Source organism: Caretta caretta, chromosome 3 (assembly GCF_965140235.1).
Source record: "Caretta caretta isolate rCarCar2 chromosome 3, rCarCar1.hap1, whole genome shotgun sequence".
NCBI classification, from domain to species: Eukaryota; Metazoa; Chordata; order Testudines; family Cheloniidae; genus Caretta; species Caretta caretta.
This window is the reverse complement of record NC_134208.1, coordinates 92,850,330-92,870,668: the sequence shown is the minus strand read 5'-3', so window position 1 is coordinate 92,870,668 and position 20,339 is coordinate 92,850,330. Positions and strand designations below refer to the sequence as shown.

The following is a 20,339-nucleotide window of genomic DNA, read 5'->3' as shown; positions in this document are numbered from 1 at the left end:
ATTACTGAATTAATTTCAGCATGCTGAAAGGCAGCTATGGCCTGGGTCAAAACAAGGCCAACCGTAGGTACAAAGGAGGAAAGATGGTATTCAGCATCCCCCTCCTCAAAAGAGCTTTCTGCTCCCTTTCCCTCACCCAGCTTATCAAACTGTACAGTCTTCTCTCAACATTTCTCCCAAAGGCAGCTCCTGTCTCTGCTCAGCTGGGTGTGTAAGGAGAAACTTTTGTTAACCCAGTAACATGCCTAAACCACTGCCCACAGCTGGAATACCAGCTATTATGCTTATTGCTGAAAGCAGCTAAAATGAGGCCTTTCTGAAGCCTTAGCACAACTAACTGACCAGGAGGGGAGGGGGGAGTGATTGACCACGAAGAGTAAACATGACCCTGCACCCTCCTGACTTGAGCTTTTTCCAAAGCATGCAGTTTTGCAAGATGGAAAGTCTGGCAATAGTTAACTATTGCTATGTGAAATACAACTGGATAACTGATGGGAAATTCCCTGCCTGACAGACTGGAAAATTCCACACTTAGCTTGTTCATCAAAAAAATATTTAACTGCTGAGCAGAAGCTATGTAATACTAACAAATCAGGTATAAAAAAAAAAGAAAGAAATCTGGGCTGAGTGGACATTTGAATGCCTCTCAACTTCTCCTGCAGACAGAAAGTTGGCCACTGGACATCTGCAGTTATCTGCTGGAGACCTCCTCAAGACCCTAGGTAAATATGAATCTGGGGGTAATTTGAGGTGCCCTACTAACCTGTTGCAGACATGTGCAAGTGCTGGAGACTAAATAATGTAGAAGCTTTGAGTGAACGCACTTTTGTTTGCATCAACTATTTATTGGCCTGAGGCCGTGTCCCCATGGATTTATTTCCTGGGATCACCTCGCGAAGAGTAAAGTTACCAAGAGTATGGAGTTCAGGGAAACCCCAGGTAACAGGTGAAGCAACAGTGGAGGGGTGGGGGTAAGAAGGGAGGTTTGTGGATAGACACTGTTTGGACAACAAAGTGATTTAGGACAGGCCTGTTGATAAGTGAGCAAGACTGACCCAGTATGCTAAATAGCGAGCGCTACGCAGTTGCCTACTTAGACCCAGCCTAATGCTACATCTAATTCAAAACACTGGAAGGGAAAGCCCTTTTGCTTTGGATCTCAGAGCAATGGGAAATAGCTTTCTGGAAGTGGAACTCAACATCAGAAATACCACAAGCTAGCATGAACCACTTATGCACCTTACTTATGTTAACCAGAGCAGTGGTTCTCAAACTAGGGCCACCACTTGTTCAGGGAAAGCCCCTGGCAGGCCAGGCTGGTTTGTTTACCTGCCGCAACCACAGGTTCCGCCGATCGCAGCATCCACTGTCCGCGGATCGCCACTCCAGGCCAATGGGGGCTGCGGGAAGCGGCACAGGCCGAGGGATGTGCTGGCTGCCCTTCCTGCAGCCCCCATTGGCCTGGAGCGGCGAACTGCAGCCAGCGGGAGCCGCAATCAGCGGAACCTGTGGTCGCGGCAAGTAAACAAACCGGCCTGGCCTGCCAGGGGCTCTCCCTGAACAAGCAGCGGCCCTAGTTTGAGAACCACTGGACTAGAGCTCCTCTGTGACCCTTTACGACCCTCAACAAATTCAGATAGAATGGGCGATTCCCCCTCAATACAATTTTGATTCACAACCTATAGCTTATATTGGCAATCAAATGCCTAGAATCTGCAACAGTAACAGCACATTCGTAGTTGACTGTGGGCGTTGATTGCCCGAACCCAGATTCTGGTTAGCCAGCTGGGGCTTACACTGTTATTTATATTACTATTGTATCATAAATAGCCCAAGGCCCCACTGAGGATTGTAGTCCCATAGTGCTAGACATGACCCCTGCCATAAAGAGTATACACGTCAACGTACAGCAAGTGGATGCAGAAAACAGCAAAAGCGAAGTGAAAAGGGAGACCAAAGGTAATGAGGCACCAGCAATGAACTTTACTGTAGTAGCAACAAGCCACACAGGCATGAGAGTTATTTGAGTATTGTCAGGCTTCTTAGGCCAATGAAGACTAAGACCAAAGGTGGTTTTAGTCTCACAACTCTTCAGAAGCTTGCTCCAAGTAGCCTCCTAATGCACAGCCTCCTTCTATGCTGCTGAGGGCTAGGTCTCACAATTTATTCTGTTTATAAGAGACAGAATTGACTAGATGACTTTTTTCTATGCCATACACCAATTGCTCTGAGGTACAAACCACATAACAGAGGTTATTTTACCTCTATATTTGGCATGGGAGTGACTGCTACTGGAATACTATGTCCATTTCTGGTGCTCACAATTCAAGAAGGATATTGATACATTGGAGAGAGTTCATAGTTGAGCCACAAGAACGATTAAAGGACTAGAAAGCCTGCCTTATAGTGACAGACTGAATAGATTGAGCTCTTTGAGTCTAACAAAGAAGGTTAACGGGTGACTTGATTACAGTCTATAACTACGTGGGGAACAAATATTTAATAATGGGCTTTTCAATCTAATAGAGGATATTACCTGATCAGAGGGCTGGAAGTGAAGCTAGACAAACTGGAAATGAGGCTTACATGTACATTGGTCAAACTGGACAGTCTCTACGTAAAAGAATAAATGGACACAAATCAGATGTCAAGAATTATAACATTCATGAAGCAGTCGGAGAACACTTCAATCTCTCTGGTCACGCGATTACAGACATGAAAGTTGCGATATTACAACAAAAAGCTTCAAATCCAGACTCCAGCGAGAAACTGTTGAATTGGAATTCATTTGCAAATTGGATACAATTAACTTAGGCTTGAATTGAGACTGGGAGTGGCTAAGTCATTATGCAAGGTAACCTATTTCCCCTTGTTTTTTCCTACCCCTCCCCATCAGACGTTCTTGTTAAACCCTGGATTTGTGCTGGAAATGGCCCACCTTGATTATCATACACATTGTAAGGAGAGTGGTCACTTTAGATAAGCTATTACCAGCAGGAGAGTGGGGTGGGGGGAGGTATTTTTTCATGCTTTGTGTGTATAAAAAGATCTTCTACACTTTCCACAGTATGCATCCAATGAAGTGAGCTGTAGCTCACGAAAGCTTATGCTCAAATAAATTGGTTAATCTCTAAGGTGCCACAAGTACTCCTTTTCTTTTTGCGAATACAGACTAACACAGCTGTTACTCTGAAACATTTCTAATGATGAAAGTAAATAACAGGTACAATTAACCAAGGGTCCTGGTGGATTCTCCATCACAGACAATTTGATGTTTTTCTAAGATCGGCTCTAGGAATTATTTCGGGGCGGTTCTATGGCCTGTGCTCTGCAGAGGGTGGTCCCTTCAGGGCTCATAATCTATGAGTCTAGTGAGAGACAGAGATGACCTTTGGTCTCATGGTCTCTCCAATACAGCAGAAGTGTGCCTCAGCAGCCCAACACCACACAGGTGCTTTTATGCTGCTAATAGTCAGGTCTGGCAACAAAAACAGAGAGGTAGAACTCATCAGATTGACTTTCTGTATGCCACACACCAATTTCTAGGAGGCATAAACCACCTTCTTATATAGGATTTGTTTTCCTTTCTGACAATCTCCTGCCATTTTTGATTATGGTCTGCTTTGGAATGGCCTATTAAAGGTTCCATACTGCATACTGTCACCAATCTGTATGTGAACTTATGTCAAGAGAAGCATGAAAATCCTTTCAAACCAGATATTTATGCAAAACAGAGATGAGAACATTATAGTCATAGGAACTGTCAAACAGTGGGTTTCTTTTTAAGGGCTCTTATTTCAAGTATTTGTCAGTCGTGCTTTGTGAGCATTCCCCATTTCAATATGGATTTATCTTCGACTGGAATATGATCAGAATTGACCTCACAAATGTTACTTAGCCATGTGAGCTGTATTCATACACAGTGTACTGTATCAGCTTGTTTCTGTATGTGTACCACAAGCTCCAGCTGGATGCAATATACAAGTCTTCTTTGCACTTGCATTTGTGTAGAATCTATATTCAAATATTTTACTTATTCATACTAATGGAATGTACAAGTAACAAAATATACAAACATACATAGAAATGGGCACGCATGCTCGCTCGCACGCACACACACACGTTGTATATGCCACCCTCTCTGCCCAGGAACACTTCCACTTGGCATAGGGTCAATCTTCTGGTACTCTAGGCTCAGTGACAACCCCTAATAACTTTAACACTGCCAGCCAGGGTGAATTGAGGAATTGTATCTGGGCCCCATACGAGTTCTTATCCCCTCTGCCTTGGGCATTAGTTAATGGGCTTTAGTCTGCATGGTCATCCAGATCAGACAGCTAATCAGACTTAAGGTTACTCCTTGTATCTCTAAACTGCATCAATGTTATTCCCACAGTTTACCTGAAATTTATTCTATTTCTTCACTTTGACATTCAGAGCACTGGGCAGTAATTAAACTGTCAATTACCCATCTCAGAGCTCTGTGATACTTTATTTTAATGAAATGGTCACATTCCCCTCAACCATGCAGTTTTAAATCAGCCTTAGACACTGGCCAATTCAGAATGCTGTTCCTACCCTTGTGGGGAGGGGGCGGGGTAGAGGTGAGAGGCATCCACCACACTTTGTGTGATCTACACTACAGGAAGGGCCCAGCTCATTTCCGAAGTCACCACCACTCTTTCAGGACTGGGTAGTGCCTCATCCCGTTTTGGCTTAATCTCTGCTTTGAGTCCCAGCCTGATCAACCCAGTGCTTAGAGCTACTGTCAATCCTGGAGTTATGAATTTGGCTTGATGACTTCCCTTATTATGTTAAGACATTAACAGGTCAGTGGCCGTTCATCTTTAGCAAGTGGTACGGCAGGAGGACTGAGCACCTGATGCCAATACTCAAGGCCCAGAAAAGGTATTGGAGGATATAGACAATGGAATGATGACCAAGGAATTTGGAATCCACTAAAAAAATGACTTAACTATATTAACAAACTCATGGTTTTAGGAAAGAGGTTCTGGCAGGCCCATTTAGAGATGTCAATAAAATGTCCACAAAAACAAATATTTTGGTGATTTCATTAATCTTGGTTCAAATGCTGCTTTCTTACAGCCAGCATAATATAAGACAGCAAGTACTTGATCCATATGGCAGAGTAATGGGAAAATTGCCACTCAGACTTAGAAAATGAGTCTATTTATTGCCAACCATTTTTCTAGTAGCAATCTGGCAATATCTGAAAATTTATGGGGGCTTTATCTCATAGAAAAATGCTTGTTGAATCACAGAAGCTGTCAATACAGTTAATCTCTGATGAAACACTCTTTTCAAAGAGTTACATGGTTGTTTTCAATGATAATTTTGTTACTGCTCTATAGAATAATCCCAAATGTTTCAGTCATGCTACAGTACTTAGTATTTCCCAATATGATCTCATCCCTTTCTTCTGGTAAAATATGAGTGAAGGAGCAGCTTTTTCTCTATACACACTGTTATGGTGGTGAACCGCTACTAATAAAATATGCAGGGTAAAAGCTACATGTAACATACCTTAACATGAACTAATCTTGTATCACAAAGCTATAAGGAGCTGTTTCTTTTAATAGCTCTACCATTTAAAATCTTCACCTTCGCACAGAATACTGCAGCACTTCTAACCTTTAATCTTTATGAATGCAACAACACTAATATTGCCAGTAAGCTAAACAAGCTGCTGCCAGTATAGGAACAGAAATCAGAAAAGGACAAACACCTACAATGTTTGATCAAAGGGGTGGGAGATTGTATTTTCAGATTTTCCAACATTTAAAGACTGATAATGACCTATTTGGACAGATCCCTTCTGCCAATGCAGTTTTGTCCCTTGCAATGGGTGAGCTATTGGCCCAGTCTAATTTCAAGCCATGTAAGTGATGGCACTTCCACCACATCCCTGGGAAAACTATTCAGCAGTTTAATAGAACTCACTGTTAGGAATATCTGTTTCCAGATATTCATGCTCAATTTTCTTTTCCTCTGTTTCAGCATATTAGTCGTAGTTAATCTCTTCTCTCTATTCTTTTAAGGTGTTAATACATAACAGGAATACAATTATGACTATGTAGAGAATATCTCTCACCCCCTCAGCCATACCATAAAAACATTAGAAGTTCCTTCACACTGTATAATAATCAGTATAAACTATCACAATACTGGAGCTAATTGAGTTATTCATTGCGAGTAAGTTATGAGGAACTTAGCTCATTTTTTCTGTTCACATATTTGCAAATTCATCATGAATTCTGCAGCTCTATTGGTTATTCATAAGTATTTGTCAAGGTCAAATAAAATTCAGTTTATGGATTGTTCACAAACTCTTCAGATTGACCATTCAGTATTGGTTATTTAGCACTTGTAGTGTGTGATTGGTTGTCTGAGTCACATACTATTTCTGCTCCGAGTGAATGATAGACTTTATAATGAAGAATAGCAAACAGTGAACAGAGAATATGGAACAACATTCTTGTGGAACACATTTATAGATGAGTTATGGTTCAAGCTAAAAATTAATGAAAAAAATGATTGTTATCTGGATACTCATGACTGATCCAAAGACTGGTAGCCAAATGAATGTGTCAAACTTTGTTGATAAAAATATTCTCAAAATCACTTTTTATATCACTGGACCAGCTCTGTACAGAGCAGTGAAACCTCTTCAGAAATTTTCCATACCCTTAGTTATATTACACACACTGAAATACATGAGAGCTCTTCTAAATTAATAGATCAGAAAGGAACAATGGTACAAAGATAAACAATGCATCCAAAGGTATGAATCAAGATATAATGCAGAGTTCATGATTCCTAATAAAGAAATAGCTATGGCAAATAGATATAACTCTAATGCACTAACCTATGAAATCAGGTTATATGTTCGAAGGGACAATCAACAACGGGTACAATTTTCAAAAGCACCTAAGTGAGTTAGGAGCCTAAGCCCCATTGATTTAATATTATTTGGGAGCCTAAGTTACATTTGAAAATGGAACTTAAGTGCCTTTGAAAATTTTATTTGACATCTCAATTATTGTAAAATAAATTTAAAATTAGTTTCAGAAACCACACCTACCTCCAAGACCCTCTACCAGTTGAGATTTTACAAAGACCTGTTCGATTTTTTACGTTTTTTGTTTTCCTCTTTGCAATGTGAAAGACCCACATTAAGAGGAAATTAACTATGTAGAGGGAAACATGGAACTGATTCTACAATATAGTGGAGAAAAATATTTTTCCTCTCAGCTCCTTCAGTTGTAGTAAACTTAAGTAAATATTTAGAAGTGCGATTTAACTTGCAGTGTTCCTTTAAGTTTCTATTTTACAGTACTGTACAGAAAGACAAAGCATCATGCTGAAGAAATGGAAGAGGAACGCAGCAATGTTCTTTGTAGTTCTTCGGCTGTATGCTTGCCATTGTCTGCATAGCAGCCATTTGTTCTGTAAGTCTCTCTCTTTTTCCTCTTTAATTTATTTATATACATTGTGTGCATCTGATTTGTGCCTTTTTCCTCCTGAAGTAACATACAGTAAACTGATGTGCCTACAGTACCTCTATTTGTTTTTTTCTTAAGGAATTCAATTTTCTCAAACTGTTGTGAGTAAACTATTAGTTTTCTATAGCCATTAATATGCTGTTGATATAACTACCACCACAGTATATGTATAATATAACAGTTGCCTTTTTCTTTAATTGCATCCCCAGACTGGGCTTAAACAGAAGAAATTCCTTCGAAGTAATGTTTATTTCATTAAACTAAATTTAAAAAAAAACAAAAAAACACCCACTGTTTTGGAACAGTGACATCAAGGTCTAAAACTCCATGACTTCCACTCATACTGTGCATTAAATATTGTGTTTATTTTGTTTTTTCTCAGTTGAAAAAGTGCACTAATAACCTGCAGTTACTGAATGCACATCAGTTACTGGAGCCTGAACTGTGGAATAACCAGAGATTATTGTGTTCTTAACACAATGCATCTTTTCTGTGATTGAGAAAAAAAAACACACACACACACACACCACTCTCCTTTCCTTAATGCCCATTTGTAATTGTATCCCAGAGGTGTGTGCAAATGTGAAGTGATCAAAAATAAAATGGGGGTTTAATAAATCTCAGTAAGGAGCAGTACAGAAAGCAGCACTGTTTATTCAGAAAAAATTGCTAGAAAATTGCTCATTTTCAACTCACAAAAAACTAGTTTTACTAATATATCCTTGACCCTCTGGATTATGAATGGTAATTAAGTTCCCTATCAGAAAGTCCTGCTGTAAGTCAAATTTTTTTCTGTTGACTGGCTTCCTATTCCTGCCTGGCTCTATATCCTGGGAAGTTTAGCTTACATTTTTACTCTGTATCTACTCTTTTTACATCCCACTCAAAAGCTGCTCTTGCTCCTAGATGGACGGACATGATCTAAAGGAGCATCATTTCTAAATCAACAGTTCTCAAACTTCATTGCACTGAGATCCACTTCTGACAACAAAAAGTACTACACGACCCCAGGGCCCTGTATTACTCTAGAAGAGTTAATATTTTAAATTTAAAAATGCATTAAAAGGATGTATCTACAAAAAACTATCCACTAAATATTTAAACTCACAATACAATTGCAAGACAATCTTTCTATCCCAGCGGTAAAATAAATAAAAAAAATAAAATAAAATAAATATGTACCTAATGGGAGTGGTGAGCTTGTATTGATGAACACAAATCCTTGAAGTGGGGCTCTCTGTGACTGAGGTAAAGACTTGTCATCTTCATCAGTGATTGTATGCGTTTTTCAGGAAAGTCAGTGCTGAAAAGCTAGCTTCACACAGGTGGCATGAGTGGTCAGTGCTGCAGACGACAGCTCTGTATATACTTCTCACACACAAATCCAGAAGTTAGCAAGAAGTTGTTCAGAAAAATCTCAGCATCAGTGTCACATCCATTAATATTTTTTTCACTGTAAGTTGGAGTTGCCAACTTTCATGCGGTAAATAAGCACTCTGACGGTCACAATAAGCCAAAAATCAAGCTAATCCCTTTCAAAACAAGGCCAAAATAAGCCAATCCCTAAGAACCCCAACACTCTATGTGATTAGTTCCCCACGGCGTGCAGTCTGGAACTGTGATGGGTCCGCTGTGCACCCCGACTCTCCCTCTGCCTTGTCCCTGCTTGCTCCCGCTTACCGGGAGCCAATTAAAAAAAAAAAAAAAGCAACAAACTACAAGCCAAACAAGCTACAAGCCAAAAACTAGCCAACAAGCAACTCACAAGCCCAAAAAAAAGCCCAATTTCTGTGTTTTTTTAGCAGGTTTGGCATGTCTGCTGTAAGTGCCATAACAGCATTTGCAGTCGTTCTGCATTAAAGGGATTTCCAATCCACGCCACTGTTTTCCGATCCTCTTCAGGAAATGCTTCCAAAACTGCAGTTTAAGGCTTTCCAGGTGGCTGAAGATAATGGCCTACAAGTCGTGCTTCGGGCAAGACATTTTCATTCAAAAATACAACCAGTTTTAAAAAAAAAAATGCTTCAAAATTGCCAATGTCCACACGAGCATACCACAAAAAGTTTATTGATCCAACTTTAAATTTTGTCAGTGACAGAAAAGATAGAAGTGTCTTGCCCTTGAAAGTATTTAAAACATTTAGACATTCAAAAATGTCTGCCAAGTAAGCTAGCAAAGCAAGCCACTTGGTATCTGCAAACTTCCGCCAGCAGGGAATCTTTGTCTGAAAGAAAAATTCTCACTTCCTCTCCGAGCTCAAACAAACGATTGAGAACCTTTCCTGGAGACAACCAACAAACTTGTGTGGTAAAGTGATGGTGTTCAGCTCCCATATCATCACACAAAACTCCAGACACACTTGTTGAGCTACACTTGATGAAGATGACTGTGTGAATGGGTGCCCCCCCCTTTTTTTGGCACAACTAGAGCTTGCCTGTGTAGAATACCATGAGTCCAAACTGCTTGTGGTGCAACAGCCTGCACTCGGGTGACTAGCCCACTGTTTTTTTTCCAGTCATTGCATGAGCACCATTAATGCAAATTTCTACACAGCACTGCCATTTCAAGCCAGAATGAGCGGGAAAAAAAGCTTACCACAGCTCTCTGCACTTTTGGAATGGCCAGCACAACAGATATTCCTCTTGGAATTTTACATGTCAGCATCTGAGCAGCACCCAACACATTTGTCATTTTGTCAAGTTGAATGGGACGGGCGGAAAAGGACTTTGCTTGATTTTGGTGATGACTTGTTCAGTCACGTCATTTGCCATACTGTGAATACCCTTGGCAAAAGGGTCGTTAGATACAGGAATCGAATCAAGTAGAGTTCCTGGACCTTGCCCCAACATAATCAAATCCATTTCCTTGGTACATGGAATACTCCTGAGGGCATTCTGCATCAAAAAAATTAAAAAGTCTGCAATATTCTGCAAATTTTATTTGTCAATAAATAAATGCAGAGCCTCCAGCATGGCAGTGGGGAGCACAGGCCACTGGCTCCATGAAAGTGAGAGAACATCCTGTAGCTTCCCCACCCCCGGGACACAGACTCAGTGGTGAGGCTGTACCTGACTCTGACACAGCACAAGGCCTGAGTCTGCCCAGAAACATCCTGGGGCCCTGCCCCTCTGCACCAGGAGCAGGGCAGGCAGCATCCAAGTGTGGAGAGGCTCAGGGTGGAGGGATCCAGGTGTAGGGTGAGATGGTTCTATGTGGGACAATGTAGTTGCAGACAGCTCAGTGAGGGGGGGTCTAGGTTTGGGAGAGGATCTGGATGCAACGAGGCTCATCAGGGGGTTCCAGGTGCAGGGGCTTCCAGGTGAAAGTGGTTGGAGCTCAGGAGACAGGTCTGGGTGCAGCTAGCGGGGGGTCAGTGGTGTGGGGTCTGGATGTGGGGGCTCAGGGTGGTGCAAGGATGGGGCTCATCAGGGTGGGGGTTTGAGTGCAAGGAGCTCAGTGTGGGGTGGTCAGGGTGTAGGGGGCTCCAGATGCAGGGGTTGAGATTCAATGGGTTGTAGTTTGGGTATGGAGGGCTAGGGAGGTTCTTGGTGTATGAGGTGAGGCTTGGCGGGGGTGTCAGAGTATGGGAGGTCTGGATGCATGGGGGTTGGGCAGTTGGGCTCCCCCATACCAGTGACCTCTCCTCCCCTGGAGCTGAGGAGCGATAGGAGCAGGAAGCAGAGGAGGATGCTGAGCTTTCTGCAGCTGGGAGATGTTTCTGGGGGAAGGTCTGACACAGCCCAAGCCACTCCTTGTGCTGGAAGAGGAAGTCCCATCCTCTCCTGCCTCCAGCCCAGCCAGGACTAGTAGCTGATCCTGGCTGAAGGTAGGAGCCACTGGCTGGGGTGTCCCCAGCCCTGTGGTGATTTATCGCTCAGCCAGCTGCTCTGGGTGCCTGAAACATTGCACCTGCATAGCTAGGGAACAGTGCATGACTGATCTTGCAGCTTTCCTTTGCTTCCCTGTCAGAAAGTCATTTTTCTGCAGGGAAACAAAGAAATCTGTGGGTGACATGAATTCTGCACCCCGACTAAATCTTGCACTAGGGCCCCAATAGCAGCTACCAGGAGCCGACAGCTGGCCCCTGCTCCAGCAGCAGGAGCTGACTGTCCCCAGCCACCCGCTGCTCCAAGGCCCCTGGGGAAATTGCTGCTCTGACGGCCTCCAGGACTGCCCCGGGGCCACTGCTGCTCCGGGGCCAGCCATACTGGTTGCTGCTTGGGCAGCCCCCAGGGCCAGCTGGTCCTGGGGCTACCCAAACAGCAGCCAGTGCAGCTGGCCTCAGGGCTAGGGATCAGAGCTGGGATCAGCCACACCAGCTGCTGCAAAAGTCAGTGAGGTCCTGGAGGAAATCCATGACTTCTGTGACAGACTCACAGCCTTACTCATGGGCTGGAGCCGCCATTTTCAGTACTGTTTTCTGGCCCTTTAGCTCTCAGCTGTCACTGGAAAAAAAAAATCGACTGGTTTTGTTTGAAGAGAGCTGTGCCGTGTCTTCAAGTGCCACAACATCTTTGATGGTTTTAAGCTCTCCCTTTGCCAGTACTTCACCACATGCTATGGCCACAGGCCCTCCTCAAAACCAGTCTCTGTAAATCCATATTCCAAATTGTATTTGTGGTTTCTTGGGTTGTTTTTTTTTAACTGTTGCTTAGATCCTCATGGTCAGCCCTTCTTTTGCCACACGTGGCAATCGACCCCTCTTCATTACACTACATTTCTTCAGAAAATGGGCCATTGCTAAACTTATTTCGACAACAACTTTTAAAACTGGCTTTAACCACAAGGTGCTAAGTAGGTTGCTAGGTAACTATTTCAGACAGCTCCAACAGGCATGTGCCTGAGAAGAGGAAATGACGCATTATAAAATAAAATAGCTGTAATTTAACAGAACTACTTTTATTATTATTTGTCTTTGCCTAGGTGACCCCATTAAAACCAACTCAGTTTGAGAACCACTGTCCTAGATCACTCTCAGTGGTACTTCATGACAGCACTGAAAAATATGCAAAACAGAAGCAAGGGCAACAGGTTTCTGAGAGACAGGTCTCATTTCAGCTATTCACCCAGCGTGCGCGCACACACACACAGGAGTCTCACATCCTGCTATTGAGAGCCCGGGAAAAAGGCATTTCTGCAATTGCTTTTTAAATGGGCTTGTGACATTGACTGTCTCTACTTGGAGAACGTGGAACTCACGTCTGTTTGAGGAACAGTCAACAAAATACGTTACAGCAGTTCATGAACTACTGATTACAGCTTAACTGAGCATAAGCCAGAAGCTATTGATGAATCAATTAAGATCTGGCTGATCAAATGCTTTAAAGAGTTTTTTAAATTTATTTGAAGAGACATTTAAGCTGTGCTTTACCCCTCTCTGCCTTATATAAACTTGTTTAAAGATGGAGTGGCTGGGAAAGTGGGAGAGTACTAAAGGACCAAAAGCAGCACTGAATGCCAAGCTCATGCAGTGCAAGGGCCAAATGAGAGTAGCCTATCCCGAATCCTCTGTCCCTCTGCCCTGTTGTCTGCCTTTTGGGATTCCAACCCTTTATTCCTTCACTTTCGGGGTTCTCTCTTTCTGCTCCCTTCCTCTAGATCGGGGTCGGCAACCTACGGCACACGAGATGATTTTTAATAGCATGCTGCTGCCTGCCGGGTCCCAGCCACCAGCCCCGCTCAGCCCACTGCCAAACCCAGACCGGGACCCCCGCAGGCAGCAGCGTGCCATTAAAAAGTCTGGGGCAGGGTGAAGAAGCTTGATCCTGCTGGCTGCTGCTGCAGGGCAGGCAAGCTCCCCCCTCCCCTGCCTCTTCCCCCAGCGTGAGGGGTTCCTGACCCTCCTCCTCTCCCTCCCTGCAGCCGATCAGCTGATGGCCCTTGTACGGGAGTGGGAGAAGCAGAGCTGCAGCACACTCGCTGCTCCAGGGAGGAGGCGGAGAAGGGGTGGGGACAGGGCCTTGGGGAAGGGGGTGGAATCAAGGCATAACCCTCCAGCCCCCTGCCATGAGCCACTCAGGGCAGGGGGCTGGAAGCACCCGCACGACCCCAGCCCACACCCCAGCCCTCTGCCCTGACCCCCCCTCACACCCAGCCTCCTGCCCTGACTCCTGCACCCTCCTCACATGCCCCCACCGCCCCCACCCCCATGCCCTGACTCTTGCACCCCCACATTCCCAACCCCACCCTGAGCACCAAACAGGAGTTCCTGCACCCCCCCAACATTCCCATCTGCACCTCTTGCACCAAATGGGAGTTGCCCAGGTAAGCACTCCACCCCCAAACCTCCTGCCCCAACCCTGAGCTCCATTCTAGCTCCTGGCCAGACCCTACACCCCAACCCCCAGCCTGCTCCTTCACCCCCAGCCCTGTGCTCAGTGCACTCCCACCCCCAGCTCAGTGCAGAGAGAGAGGAAGAGAATGGGCTAGAACCAGGGAGAAGGTAGGTACCCACTCTGTGTGGGCAGGGCCGGGATCCCAGACTGGCAGCAGGCTGAGCGGGGCCGGCAGCTGGGACCCTGGCTGGCGGAACCCCAGACCAGCAGTGGGCTGAGTGGCAGCGGGCTGAGCCGCTCAGCCCGCTGCCAGTCTGGGGTTCTAGCTACCGGCCCCTTGCCAGCCGGGGTCCGGGCTGCTTGCCCTGCTCAGCCTGCTGCCAGTCTAGGTGAATGGAACCCCAGGCTGGCAGCGGGCTGAGTGGGCCAGTGGCATAAGATCAGCATTTTAATTTAAATTTTAAATGAAGCATCTTAAACATTTTGAAAACCTTGTTTACTTTACATACAACAATAGTTTAGTTATATAATATATAGATTTATAGAGAGACCTTCTAAAAACATTAAAATGCATTACTGGCACACGAAACCTTAAAGTGAATAAATGAAGACTCGGCACACCACTTCTGAAAGGTTGCCGACCCCTGCTCTAGATCTAGTCCTCCTTCACTGATTTTTATCCCTGCTCCTCTCCCTGTTGTTCAGCCATTCTTCCTTTTCATAAATCCCCTTTTTCAGCTTTGATTCCATTTGTCTGGACTTCTCACCCTTCTTTCTCCCTGTTAAAACTCGACCAGACCCATGGTCCAAGTAGACCACTATCTTGTCTCTGACTATGATCAGTACCCGATGCTTCAGATAAAGTATGATAATCCCCCAAGATGGACAAATGTGGACTAACTTGCTGTGATGTAACGGACAAAACCCAGGGCAAGGAGAAGTTAAAGGTTTGAAGCTGGCCCTGCCCTGGAATACCTGCCAGCAATATCAAGTCCAGAGAGAGGGCCCTCTGTGTGGAGGGAATAAAAAGGATGACTTCAGAATACTACACTCAGACACCTCCTTAGAGGGAAGGACCTCATTCACCTCTTGACCACGGTGTTGATCTGTGGCAATGAGTTCTGCCTGGTTTTGTATTTTAAACACAGGGAAAACCGGCACATACACGTTTACTTTCTCTGTACCATTCGGCATGCCTCTGCTGCATCCCCCATATGCCTCCTTTCTAATTTAAGAAGAAAAAAAATACCTTTTTATAATTTAGATTTATAAAAACAGAAAAGAAAGTATACTGCCCCAATCTTAATCTTTCTACACACAGTAATTCCTGTGTTTATCACCTGTCTCTGGACACCCACCACTCCCTTCTGATTCTGCTATCCCTTTTTGAAGATGGGTGTCCAGAAATGAACCCAACTGCAACTGAGGGCATACAATGATATCATTATTTCTTCAGTAGTTTCTATCCTATTCTCTGTGCAACCTAAGGTTTTCTTTTTGACCACTGCTGCAAACTGAAAAGACATTTTCGCTGAGTGGTCCACAGTGACAAAAAGGTCTTTGACTAAGACAAGCAGGTGAATGATGACAAACACATGGCACACTGCAACTTCATTAATTATACCTTGGGGAGGGACACTATGGTGCCCAGCTCTGATTTTCTCCTATCAGTCATTTAACTGATTCCACTAGGACTTGCAGCAAAACCACCACCACCTCCTCCTCCTCCGGATAGACCCCTTCCCGCCCCCAGCATAAGGGAGGTGGATTGACAGACCACAAGGCTGGTTGAGGAGGAGCTTCCGTCTGCAGAGAATTCAAGCTCCTCCCCTCTGCAAGCACAAGGTCCAACTGCCCAGTCCTGGTTCTCATTTACTTCCTGCAGTTGACCCTTTCAGCTTTAACCCACACTGGACACAAGCCACTCGGAGTACCAGCAATTAGCATGGATGCACCCCATACCCACCATACCTGGTACCCATCTCCTGACCTAATCGTTAAAGTCAAGAAGCCAAATCTCAACCCCAGCTTTGTACAGATGAATTTCATTCTCCTTAAAGAGCACTGGGCCATCATATCAGATATTGTTCTGTGTTAGCACCACCACCCCTCTTCCCACTATCCTGGCTAAATCATGGTTCATACTTTTAATTCCTCTGTTGACACAGGTTGGCTCAATGGCCCTCTGACCAAATTAATCTTGCAAACATCTCTGACTGAACTAATGAGAGCAGTTTCCATTTCAGGGTAACTGCACCTATATCCCCCCTTCCTCCCCCTCTGCTGCCCCCACGGCCCAGCAAGGGCACCCACTTTTAGGCTTCCCCAGTCACCACGTCTCTTGGGCAGAGACCAACATCACCCTCCTTCCTTACCAGGGTTTTTCCAGGCTGCACACTTTCCTGCCTACACTACAATATCCCCATCAATTCAGACAGCCTCAACAGGCTAATGTCTGCACTTCACTTTCTTTGTAGAGACTATAAACAATGTAACTGCTCACAGTTGGTTTCCCCACCACCCTTTCTAAGCAAAGACTTTTTTCTATGATGAAAGCATTAGAGAGAAAACCTTAAAAACAATAAAAACCTGCAGCTTTTTGCTCAGAACAAGAACACAAGTAAGTAAGTCAGCCTCTCCTTTATACAGCTTCAGCCTTTGATCTACAGATGCTGGGAATAGACACTCTTCAGACAACGGTTCTCTCCTCAAGGTGTAGCTTCAAAAAGTTGGGTCCACAGACGGCAATTTGCATTCATCTCCTCCCCCCAGGTATTTCCTAGGGGGCCCATTTAACTTTGTGTCCCAAAAGTTCCTTCTTGTTTGGCACATTTAAAATAGTATTTTGAAGCTCATAACACTTGCCTGCATTTACATTCCCCACATCTCCCCCCTAGAGAAATTACAGCCAATCCCACAATACATAAACATTGTATTTAATATAATGGAGTCCAGAGGTACTGAATTAAATTTAAGCACATTTTTTCAATGATATCATAGGAAAATGCCCTGTCACAGGTCAGGCCACAACTGCGTAATCAGCTCCACATCCCTCTATATCCCAATCCATAAATTTTACCCAATGCAGTGCTCATAATCATTTTCCCTAGGTGAGTAATCAGGACATTAAGTGGCTATAGGTTGGCCGTCAATGAGCACTGTGGCCAGTTCATGCCCTGTCTGCCACACCACTGAAGACAGACCAGAGCTGAGCTTTAAGGCTATCTTCAGCTGGCTGACACACAGCCACAATTTCTTAATCAACCCAACCTCAACAAGCAGCATCAATAAGTGCTGGGACCAGCTCATGCCAGTCTACCATATTAAAAGAGGATCCCACACCCTGCCTCTCCATCTGAACTCCTGCTAACCTTCTGAATGCATACAGCTTTGGGTCTTGAAACCCAGAAGTGATCCACTTGCTCACCTGACTGCCTTTTTGTGGACCCAATGCACTATGAAGTGCCTGCAAATCAGAACGTCTGCTATGCTTTGGATAGCCTCCAGAATCCAGAAAGGGTTAGTTACACTCAGGGCCAGCAACCTTTCCTCTGGGGCAGACAAGTCCTATATTTTACTTCCAGCACCCTATGGCCCGAATCTTACAAGAGTCAAAATCCTCCAATGTTGCTGCTCCAGTCCTGAAAGAATGTGTTCCAGAGTTAGCCCAGTTGAGAATGCAATAGGCCAATGCTTTTTTTCATATCTCAGTGAACTGGTTTCTTGTCAGGAAAGAGCATGTATAAACAGCAGCCCCAGCTCCTGGTTCCATATAGCTAGGATAGCTTTGACTGCCCTTATGGAGCACAGGCATATATCACACATGCCTGCTACAACACCATGGCCACTTTCCCACTCTGGTATGTTTTAGAGTACCTTAAGTGCAGTGACACTGCACTGGATGACAACCATATCTCCAATAATTCAGCTACCCATCTGGGCCTGCCCATGACTGTGGTAGGCTCCAACTCACTTACCTTCAAGGCCACAAAAGTGGTCACCACAAAAAGGCGCCTTAAACAAAATGGCCTCAATCCCACAACTGTATATCTTGGGCAGAGCATTTAATAGCCCTATAATTTCTCTGGTTATGGGATTCCTGTCATCCCTCCTGTATCAGTCACCTCTGGACCATCCCTGCACGAGCTTTTGCCCTGATATCTCTATATGGGTATGGGAAATGTATTAGCCTTTCCTTTTGGTGTAGGCTAACTAGTCGACAAGATATAGTGAAGGGAGCTAACCTGTGGTGCACCAACACTGCATACCCTAGGTCACATATCCTGGAGTCCTTCCCAAGCTTTAAGTTCTGTGAGCTCAGTAAAGCAGTCTTTACAGACCCTGAACATCCTCAGAGCAACTGTGTTCAGCTAGACCTGTGGCTGTCAGAAGCCAGGGTTCCACAGTTGGTTCAGCATCACTTGTGGATTTCTGCTGGCCAACAAGATGAACTCCCAGAATCTGTTGTCCGCCAGCCACAAGGTGAACAGTCCCAGACGAGGTTGTGGTTTCTGTCAGCTGAGATCTCCCTGTCCTAGTCTGCCCCTCAATCTGGATAGGGTGGGGGCTTTCCTCAGTTCCCTTCCTCAGCATCGGTGCCTTGCCAGTGGTCCCCTGTCCTCTTTAAGGTCCAGTGGAAATCTTTCCCCACTTGGAGCAGCAATTTGAGGTCCATGATTCCCTAGGAAAGCTATATAAAGGAATCCATCCGTGAGGCCACCACTCTCAATGCTTCAAGTCTCTGGCAGCATGTTCATGAAGTTGCCCATGCCACACCAGCAGCAGACACCACCACATGTGTCCTGTTGGGGGGGGAGGTGGGGAAGAGAGGAGCAGCAGCACCCCACATGGGCCTGACAGCAGGACCCAGGAGCCTGTCTCTGCACCCTCTTTCCTGCAAGTAGGGAGAGGGCAGCCACATCTTACTCAGTCCCTGCAGATTCCGCCAAGTTGATTATATTCTTTTTTGGCTCAGGAAGCAAGCTATGTCAGCCCACCCCCTTCCTCCCAAACAGAACTCCTACAACAGGCTGTGCCTCCAGCTTGGGAAACTTGGCTGTGAAGCCCCTGGCGGTACAAAGACCTCTCCAGTGGTGTGCATCCCCATAAGCAGGGAGGGAGTCCTAGAGATGCTACCTTTCCTTCTTGCACTGCTTCTCCTAGGTACAGAAGACCCCTCAATTCTGCCTTGTCCTGGCATCTGGGGCTGTGAACCCAAATCAGCCCAAGTGTCGGTTTTGTTACCATGATTCTTCCAGCATTACCCACATGTTGTCCTGTTCCAGGCTTGATTAGGGAAACGGGGCACAGCACAGCATGCTCACCTAAGGTAACAAAACATACATTTCTAGTATCAGAGGGGTAGCCATGTTAGTCTAGATCTGTAAAAGCAAAGAGTCCTGTGGCACCTTATAGATTAAGGGACGTATTGGAGCATAAGCTTTCGTGGGTGAATACCCACTTTGTCGGATACATGTAGTGGAAGTTTCCAGAGGCAGGTATAAAGATGCAAGCAAGAATCAGGCTAGGGATAACGAGGTTAGTTCAATCAGGGAAGATGAGGCCCTCTTCTAGCAGTTGAGATGTGAACACCAAGAGAGGAGAAACTGCTTTTGTAGTTGGCTAGCCATTCACAGTCTTTGTTTAATCCTGAGCTGATGGCATCAAATTTGCAAATGAACTGAAGTTCAGCAGTTTCTCTTTGAAGTTTGGTCCCGAAGTTTTTTTTTTTTGCTGCAGGGTGGCTACCTTTAATTCTGCTATTGTGCATCCAGGGAGGTTGAAGTGTTCTACAGGTTCTATATTGCCATTCCTAATACCTGATTTGTGTCCATTTATCCTTTTACATAGGGACTGTCCAGTTTGGCCAATGTACATAGCAGAGGGCCATTGCTGGCACATGATGGCGTATATTACATTGGTGGATGTGCAGGTGAATAAAGCGGTGACAGTGTGGCTGATCTGGTTAGGTCATGGTGTCGCTGGTGTGGATATGTGGGCAGAGTTGGCATCGAGGTTGTTTCATGGATTGGTTCCTGAGTTAGAGTTAAATACATTTTTAGTACTTCCCAAGCAAAGGAATTATTTCTGAATAGGATGCCTACTTATCCCATTGACCAATGGCCACAGATTCAGGCAACTGCTGTTGGTATTCATAAGTCATAGCAGATCCATGAGCATCAATGGACTTGTACATTTCTGCTGCTACCTCCACTTTTAGAGGCATCCTAAATTTTCTATCAAAAGTCCTCTTTCTCCCATCTCATTCTGTAATGCTTGATTTATGTGTTCCCAATTAATGGCTTAAACACAAGGGGAAAAAACCAAAGAATTCTTGAAGATTTGAGCCTCCAAAGGTGTAACAAGATCATTTAATTTAGTGGAGGACTGTGAATGACACCATGAGTGATAAAACGAGTGTTGGGCTTTTTTGTTTGTTTGTTTTTTGTTTTTAAACACACCATTTAAAAGAAAGATCGTTAAAGCAAACAGGCATTACAGGATAACCATACACTGCATTGTACTCCCATTCTAAATGGAA

The 20,339-nt window shown here is 44.6% G+C and overlaps 1 long non-coding RNA gene across 1 annotated transcript; it reads left to right on the top strand.

Moving 5' to 3' along the window:
- The first annotated feature begins 635 nt into the window (after window positions 1-635).
- LOC125634987 (uncharacterized) lies at window positions 636-8,683 on the top strand. The gene is made up of 4 exons (XR_007356104.2): window positions 636-722; window positions 2,527-2,854; window positions 7,341-7,469; window positions 8,430-8,683. It is a non-coding gene; the product is annotated as an uncharacterized LOC125634987 (long non-coding RNA).
- Window positions 8,684-20,339: the final 11,656 nt, after the last annotated feature.